The sequence below is a fragment of the Otolemur garnettii genome, unplaced genomic scaffold (assembly GCF_000181295.1).
Source record: "Otolemur garnettii isolate 467f Iridium unplaced genomic scaffold, OtoGar3 scaffold00236, whole genome shotgun sequence".
NCBI lineage: Eukaryota > Metazoa > Chordata > Mammalia > Primates > Galagidae > Otolemur > Otolemur garnettii.
In genome coordinates, this window is record NW_003852631.1 from 1857948 (window position 1) to 1867161 (window position 9214).

Here is a 9214-nt window from a genome sequence, read left to right on the forward strand (position 1 = left end):
GTGGAAAGAAGTTTGGCAGGTCCTTGAAAAGCTAAACAGGATTAAGGTAAGACCCAGAAATTCCATTCTTGGTATACACCCAAAGAAATAAAAACAGATAGTCAAACAAATCCTTGTCAATGCAATAAAAACAAGCCAAATATCCACCAACAAACAGATAAATAGATAAACAAACTGACATATACACACAATGGAATATCTTTAGTTAAAAAAAGGAAATACGCACTGATGAAACATGCTACAATATGTGTGGACCTTGAAAATATTTTGCTAAGCCAGGCATGAAAGGTCACATGTTACATTATTCCATTTATATGAAATATCCAGAATAAGTAAATCCATTGAAACACAAAGCTTATTGGTGGCTGCCAAGGGCTAGGGCCCTCAGGGAATGAGGAACTACTTAATAGGTATTTGAATTTTTTATGGGGATAAAAATGTTTTGAAACTAGACAGAAGTAGTGGTTGCACACCACTGCAAATGTACTAAATGCCTATATTGTTTGCTTTAAAATAGTTACATTATGTGAATTTTACCATAAATAATTTTTTTCCAAAAAAAAGGAACTTACATTTATAATTCATGTTAACAAATGCCTAAGTTACAAGCAGTTCTTCCCTTTTGAAGTCAAATGTGTAAATTACATGTACAGTAACCAGGCAAATCAAATATTCTTTAACATTTAATCAGTTAAAAAAAACATTTAATCAGTTGTTTTATAGCTAAGTAAAATGGAAGGTCAGCTCATACTCTTTGATGACTTCATTCAGAAATATTCATCTATCTCTAGTTCCTCAGAGGGATTATTTCCCATTGGAAATTCATTTTCCCTGTAAAGTTTAACTGCCTACCTCAGTTATTAGAAACTAAGCCTAAGAACCATAGTCATAGTCAATTAAACTTCAACAAATTTCTAACCCCTTGGAAATGATTTTAAACCAAATTCTTGTAGCTAAGTAGAAACTCTTATATCAATGAGCAAAATATCCCAAATTTTCAGTTTTCTTTTCAATTTACATTGATGTGGTTGCAAAGATTTTAAGTATTTCAATGTCTGCATATTTCATGATCACTGATACCTCCAAACCATAAAACTTACACTGTTCCTCACTCTTTACTTCACAGTTAAAAGACTATTCTCCTCGAGGCTTACACTGTTGAAATAACTAGAAATGACAAATATCTTCCTCCTGCATCACGTACTCCTAGAGGAATGTAGAGATAGATATAAAAATGCCTGATCCTGTTACCCCTGCATAAAATTGCTTAACAGAATGAACAGCTTTCAGAATAAAGTTCAGAACTAAACTGTGACTTATCACAAAAGTTCTTCATAAACTGGCCCCTGTCTGTCTCCAACTTAGTCCCCTGCCACTCCTCCAATCTTTCCTCTAACCATTTCCTCCTCCCAGCCTCTCATCGTGGCTTCTCTATGCAACAACTAAACTGTTCATCACTCCTATTATTGTTTAAGCTCCCTGAAGTTAGGGACTACGTATTTTCTGATTCTGTACACAATACCTAGCATAGCACAATAATCAGAGGCAACCGACTATCGTATAAAGTTTGAAAATATGAATAACTATTACGATCCATCATTAAGATCTAAAATACTATGGCTTATTTTTCCTTTACATAATGGCAAAGGCGAAAACTATATATTAGGCTATATTTTGCTTATTTATTTATTTAGAGACAGGGTCTCGCTCTATCACCCAGGTTGGAATGCAGTGGAATGATCATAACTCACTCGAATTCCCAAGCTCAAGCTATTTTCTGCCTCAGCCTTCATAGCTAGGACTAGAGGCATGTGCCACCATGCCCAACTAATTTTATTTTATTTTATTTTTTGTGCAGAGACAGTCTTGCTATGTTGGTTCAGGCTTGTCTCAAACTCCTGGCCTCAAGCAATCCCCTCACCTCTGCCTCCCAAAGTGCTAGGATTACGGGCATGAATCATCACTCCTAGCTGCTATATTTTTAAAAATTATAATGTAGCTTTATTAGTAAATAACATCAAACACATTAATTTTGTGGGTGTCTTTTTTTAAAACATCTAGTTCATTAACTAAGAGGAGAAATCTAGCTTTATGCTTATTCAGTGGGAGCTCACAATTAGTTCTGCATTGTCTACGTTGGTAAAATAAAACATCAGTGCAATAGACATTTTACAAAGATGTCTGAAAAGCAGATTTTAACTGGAAAATCAAATTACCTCATTTATAGATAAGGAAATGAACTGAGAGGTGAAGTTATTTATGAAAAGTCACCCAGCTAATTAGTGAGCAAGTTGGGTAACTTAATGCTGATACTTTCTATCGGCTGCAATGTAACTTTATGTCCACTCCAACCTCATAGAGGAGGCAGACAATGATGCAATTCATAACACACTTCTCTTTTCTCCCACCCTCAATTTAGTGGGTCATGGGTCTTTAATACTTACTGCATTTAACTGATTCCTCTATCCTTAAGATACACGCCCTGCTTTAACACAGTCTCCTTCTCCTCGTCATTTACTGAGTACCAACATTTGCTGACCATTAAGTACATCTAAGTTATCGTACTGGGGGCAGTGGAGAAGGGGAAGACAAACATAAGACAGAAAGATGTGGTTCCTTCCCCTACAAAGTTAGTTACAATCTGGTATAGTACTCATATGATTTTTATCTGCTTAAATATCTGTAAAAACACAGTACAAGAAAAATTTAATTACTTTCTATCATGAAAATGCACCTTATTTCTCCCACTAGAAGATAAGCTCCAGGAAGGCAAGGATGTTTGTCTCTTTAGAACACTGCTTGACACAGAAGTTACTTAATAAATGTCTATTGTGGGAAACACAAATTAAAACCACAGTGAGATACCACCTTATCCCTAACAGAATGGTCATTATTAAAAACTAAAAAAACAATACATGTTGGCATAGAGGCAGTGAAAGGGAATGCTTATGCACCATCAGTGAAATGTAAATTAGTACAACCTCAACGAAAAACGGTACGGAGATTCCTCAAAGAACTAAAAGTAGACCTGCCATTTGATCCAGCAATCCCACTACTGGGTATCTACCCAAAGGAAAAGAAGTCATTATGTCAAAAAGACACATGCACTCACATGTTTATCACAGCACAATACAAAGGTATGAAACTGCAAAGATACAGAATCAACCTAAGTGCCCATGAACTGAAGAGTGGTTAAAGAAAATGTGGTGTATATATACCATGGAGTACTACTCCGTCATGTGAAGGAATGAAATAATGTTTTTCACAGCAACCTGGATGGAAGTGGAAGCATCCTGCACATCTTAAGTGAAGTATCTCAGGAAGGGAAAAACAAATACCACACTTACAATGGGAGCCAAGCAACAGATATACGTAATAATGGTATAACAGACTTTGAAGATTCAGAAGGGGGAGAGGTTGATGAGGGATCAAAAATTACCTATCAGATGCGATGAATACTATTCAAGAGACAACTACACTAAAAGCCTTTACTTCACCACTATGCAATTCATCCATATGTCAAAAAACCACTTCTACCTCCTAAATCTACTAAAATAAAAAAGAAAAGAAAAAAATAAACTGCTAGAAGAATGAATTAGCAGACTTGAAGACAGGTCAATAGAGATTACAGAAGACAAAGAATAGCAATTAAAAAATAATGAAGAAAACTAAACAGAGAAATGTGGACTATTGTTAAATGCATCAATATGCACAAAATGCAAGTACCATAAAGATAGAAAGAGAAAGGAACAGAAAACATATTAGAAGAAATAATAGGAAGGAAGGAAGGGAGGGAGGAAGGGAGGGAGGAGGGCAGGCAGGCAGGAAGGCAGAAAGGCCAATAACTTCCCAAATTTATAAAAACAATAACTCACATATCCAAAAATTACAATGAACTCCAAACAGTGTAAATGCAAAGATACCACAGAAATATCATAGTAAAAATGCTAAAACTAAAAAACAGGGAGAATATCATAAAAGCAGTAAGAGGAGAGAAATAATGCATCACTTATCAGGGAACACCAAAAAGATTAATAGCTGAGTTCTCAGCAGAAAAATAGAGGCCAGAAAGCCAGGGGACAATATATCTCTAGTGCTCAAAACAAACTGTCAACCCAAACTCCAATATTTAATAAATCTATCTTTCAAAATTGAAGGTGAAATACTTTCCCAGATGAAAAAAATAAATGAATAAATGTCTACTGAGTGAATGAATACCATAGAAAAACCCATTAAGTAGCAGGATTCAAGTAATATTTCCAAAAGTGTATAACAGAGTTTGTAAACCTTTCCTTACTCTTCTCATGCTCTACAACCCAATTTTTGTTTTATTGGGTAATTACTCAGACCATGCATGACTACCTAATTTAACATCATGCCCTACCTAACTGAATCAAACCTAGAAAATCTGCAAAGAAAGGAAACCTACAGGTCTTTCAATTACTTAGTCCTGAGCCTTTTTTCAAGAGCAAAAGGTCTCCAGATACTTTTCTTTCTTTCTTATATTAGATCTCAGGATCTCTGCGTTTGCCCTCATTTATGAAGATAAGGATGATAACAAAAATATCTCAATTACTATCTACCCTGTATCAGGCACTTTTCATACATTAACTCCCACTTAATTTTTAAAACAACTCCCATTTTACAGAATGGGAAAACTGAAGCCAGAGAATGGTTAGCACTCGGATTTGTTCCCAGAATCTCTATTCTTTCCATCACATCATTCAGCCTTCTCTTTTTATCCTCTAACGCTCTTCTCCCACAATCTTAGCTATAGGTAAAATACAATCTCTCCAGCTATGCCTGACTCCTTTAATCGTTGTCCTCCCTAACAAGCATACAGCTCTATTTCAAAGGTTTTGCTATGAATCAACTAGGAGTAACAAAGGAGAATAACAAAAATAACAAATGTGGAGATGTTAGAACAATTCAACATTTAACCTATGTTTATAAATGCCTGGAGTTCTTAGTGGAGAATCCCTGGCCTCCAATTTACCTTGAAGCAATAAATGGAAGCCTTAGTAAGTTCACAAAATTTTCCCTCCCTACTATCTTACCTCCTGGTCTTCCAGGATACAAATCAAATTATACTGCATCCAAAAAGAATAGGTGCATCTATGTTAAGTGAGAAATTTACATTTCTGAGAAATTTCAAAAACCACTTTTGAAAGAACCACTTCTGAAACTTTGAGTCTCAAGCCCAATTGCTTTAGACCATTTTCTCACAACGTGAGCTTTTGGTCTGCTCCGTTTTTACAAAATTACACAAAGCTTCCACTTTTCACATTACATTTCCAAATGTCTGAACAACTCCTCAGCTCCAAAACTAAACTTCCTATGCCACTGACCAATGGCCACTGGTCAACACATCTGAAGGAAAAAAACAGAAACAAAAATTCATCCTCTCTCCTCCTAAACCCTCTTCCACCAAAATCTATTCTTCATGATATTCTTATTTCAACTAATAGCATCACTAATTGTCTTGAAAATGTCTTAGACCTATACTTATTTCAGTTTTAATGTCAATGCCAACATTTTTCAAATCTGTATCTTTCACTACAATCATCACTTCTTGCTCAGCTACCACAATTAAACTCCATGGTATTCCTGCCTCTAGCCTTCTACTTCTCTACAGGACCTATCGCCAAAATAATATCCATTATGACAGATTTTTCTTAACTAAAAATTATATGTGAAATCCACAGTCTAGCACTTAAGGACTTCCGTAATCTGTATCCATCTGTCTTTACCAGCCTGTTCCTTATACAGCCTTAGCAATGTACTCTGCTTTTCTTACCTCTATACCTTTGGGGACAGGCAGCCAGCATGAGGAGGGCAGCAACCTCATGAGGATCCATCGTCTTCCCCCTACTCTGCTCTAACTGCTAACAATCTTTCAAAAGATGACATCCTCAATGAAAGGAAAGGGCTGTGGCATATCATTTACTGAGCACATACTCTGTCTAGTGCTTTACAGATCATCCTAATCTCCAAAAAAAAAAAAACACAGTGAAGAAGGAATGAAGGAAACTGAGGAAGAACTTACCCAAAGTCACCAGCAAGTAAGAATCCAAACTAGCTCCATAGCATTCTGTATTTTCCAGTGAAATATGACAGAAGAGGCACAGGCTTTATGTAGTCAGCATACCCCTGTTCAAATTCTAGCTACTCAACCACCTACCTGTGTGAATTCAGCAAGTTATGTATCTGCAATGCCTTAGTTTCCCCACCTATAAAAACGGAACAAGGGTACTATCTACCACATCAATGACTGGAAGAATTACATGAGATGATATAAGTGCTTGGAACTGTATTTGGCCCATAATAACCAATCAATGTTAACTATTATTACTCTTTTGTTGGAATTTTTGGCTATACTATAATTTTGACAATACGTATCATATGCTCTCACTGTTCCCAAATCAACTTTTGCATAGCACAGATAAAACCTTCACAAAAGCTTAATATAGATACTCAATAAATATCTGCAGAAGATATAAATTGTTGAACAGTGAGTCACCACAATGCTTCATTAAAAGAAATACACTTGTTCCCTAATTGTTTCCTCTTCTGAGAAAATAATAATGCTTACTAACTTGCTTCCCCTTTTTATGTCATGTGAAATTACCGTACCCAGTGCCATATGGTAGTAACATGCCAAATGGCTCAAGCACTATTTTGATTTCATTTTGCCTTCTACTAAGCATTATTAATTCCCAGATTTCAAAATGTCCAAAATCATACTTTTCATTTAAATGCCAACTATTTTTAGGTCACACTAACATGAAGTAAGCAAAGAATACCATATTTGACCGGGCTATTTCCATTTCATACATTTTTATGGCAAGAACTATAAAAACATAAAATGTCTCCCTATTCAACTTAAAAGACAAATCTATCCCTACAGTCCTACCCCTAGTCCTATCTTCATTTTGCTAAAATTAGTGACTGAAAAGCTTCTGATAAATCTATGTTACCTTGGGATGCAGAAAAATATCAAGGGAAGGGAGCTGAATGCCAACAATTTAGGACCCTCCAAAATTCTCTGAGCTTTAAACAAGGATAGATGAGGGCTTATCCCAAACCCTTCAATATTAAATCTCTTAAACCAAAACTTTGTCGATGTAATTTATATTATATTATACATGGAGACAAGACATCAAGCTGCCTGACTTCAAAGGTAGAAATTAAAAACAGTTGTCATAACACAGAGAAAAATAAATATTGCTTCTAATAGTTTAATAAAAAACAAACGAGCAAACAACAACAACAACAAAAAGCTGCGAGGCTTAACTATATAACAGACAGATTTTATTTCATGTAATCCTCAAAACAACTGTTATTTAGAGAAAATGTCACAAAATTAGTAAGTGGAAGAGCTCTGAACCCAGCTTGACTCCCAAATTTGGGATCTAGTATTTTGAACCATTTGTTTTGCCATAATCCATGATAATACACTTTACATTTCCATCTTCACCTTGACATACACATATTAAAAAAAAAACTGAAACAAAAGCTTCTTGAAATAATATTTCTTCTCACTCCACAGAATATTTCAAATTGAGTCCAAAATCCCCATGGGCCCTGCACTACAGCACTGCACTACACTTCCTACCTCATGTTCAAAGTTATTTTTAACGGCTACCAGTGTCCAGTTTTGCTACTTTGAGATGGAACTGACCTCCTCAACCCTTTAAAAACTGCGTTTAAATAGGATTTAATAACCCTTAAAAGTCCTACCTTAAATCTTGAATCAATCTGTTTTCTCTACAAGAACACTTTGTAGAACACCCATCTTATTTATAATGTGTCAAAAACTGCAGAAGTTCTCCTTGGAGAACAACACATCATTGTTGAAAGGAATGCATTCGTTTTCACTGTTATGCTGCATCACTGAGGAATAGCTGGGCAGGTTTGGGGCAACAACAGAGGATCTGAGCAGCTGCCCACGGTGCTGAAACGGAGGATGAAAGGACAGTTTTGGAAATTTATTACTGCCAGATTAGGACAAAACAGAGGAATTTACCAAATGCTGACAGAACGCTCCGTGGCTGCCTCCAAAGTTGCGAGAGTATTTCTGGGATGCTAACGCTTGGCTTCAGTGTCTGCCCACTCTCTCTCTGGGACAGAGTTCTTTAATCAGTGCAGATCAACTCAATAAGCGTCCTGGAAGAGCTGCTGACTTTTAAGAGTGACGAGACGTGGTATCTGGCTTTAGCAGGGTCACGTCTCATCCTGCAATCGGAGCTTTCAGCAAAAGAAAAAGGCGGTGGACGGTAAGAAATAAAGGAAGTGACTGCCCTCTTCCTCAAAGACAAAACAACCCACACAACTGAAGTCAAGCGATTTCGCCCGAGGACTTCGCAGCAAGTGGTAGACGATGAGAAGCTTTCCAAACATCTGTCCAGGTTCCTGCCCTCCCAGGAATGGAATGTAAGAAGCACAAAGATAACCCAACAACTTTAGACACATACAAACACGCGGGGGAGGGGTGTATGGGACACCCGGTCCTCTGGGGGCTTTTTTATTCCCTTTGCAAAAAAGCCAAATTTACTCCGAGTCCATCTACCGAGGAGCAGCAGACTTCAGTAACCGGGCCGACACGGAGATCGAGGGCCAGCAAGGGGGGTGTGTTCTTTGGGCCGTCCGACAACCCACCGCCCGGCCACCACGACGCCGGACGGGCTCTTACCTGGAAGCCCGGCCCCCTGGAACACGAACAGGCTCTCTGGCCGCGTCGCTGCAGGAGAAGTCCCTACCGTGACTTCATGACTAAATATCCGCACCGAACCACTCAGCTGGGAGTCGGAGCAGGGACAACAACACCAAGGCGAGACGGAAGTCCCGCCCCCACCAGCCTGATTGGTCCTCACCCAAAGGCAGAGAAAAGCCATTGGGGCACAGAGTTGCCTGTTCAGGCGCCTTCCCACACTCACGCCGGGTTTCGCTACTTGCTCCAGTAGAGCTCGGAGAAAAGCCCAGTTTGTGAGTCTCGTTCTTGGCCGCGTGATCGGCCTTCCCTGGAAAGGAATCGATGGGCAGGGTGGGGCGGGCATCTGGGGAACTGAAGCGCTGCTGAAAAGCTGCTCTGGGCTGGGGAGGCAATACGCTGGCAGAACGGATTGGTTATCGGCCCCAGCCGGTGCCCCCAGGAGCAGAAGCCATAGGGTGTGGAGTGCGCGGGACCAAGCAGCCCGGGCGGGTGGGCCTCATC

The 9214-nt window shown here is 38.4% G+C and overlaps 1 protein-coding gene across 1 annotated transcript in view; it reads right to left on the bottom strand.

Annotated features, from left to right (window-relative positions):
• RNF13 (ring finger protein 13) overlaps positions 1-8843 on the bottom strand; it is a 140006-nt gene extending 131163 nt beyond the window's left edge. Inside the window, exon 1 of the mRNA XM_023508278.1 lies at positions 8693-8843. The gene's annotated coding sequence lies outside the window, so the exon portion shown is untranslated. The remainder of the gene's footprint in view (positions 1-8692) is intronic.
• Positions 8844-9214: the final 371 nt, after the last annotated feature.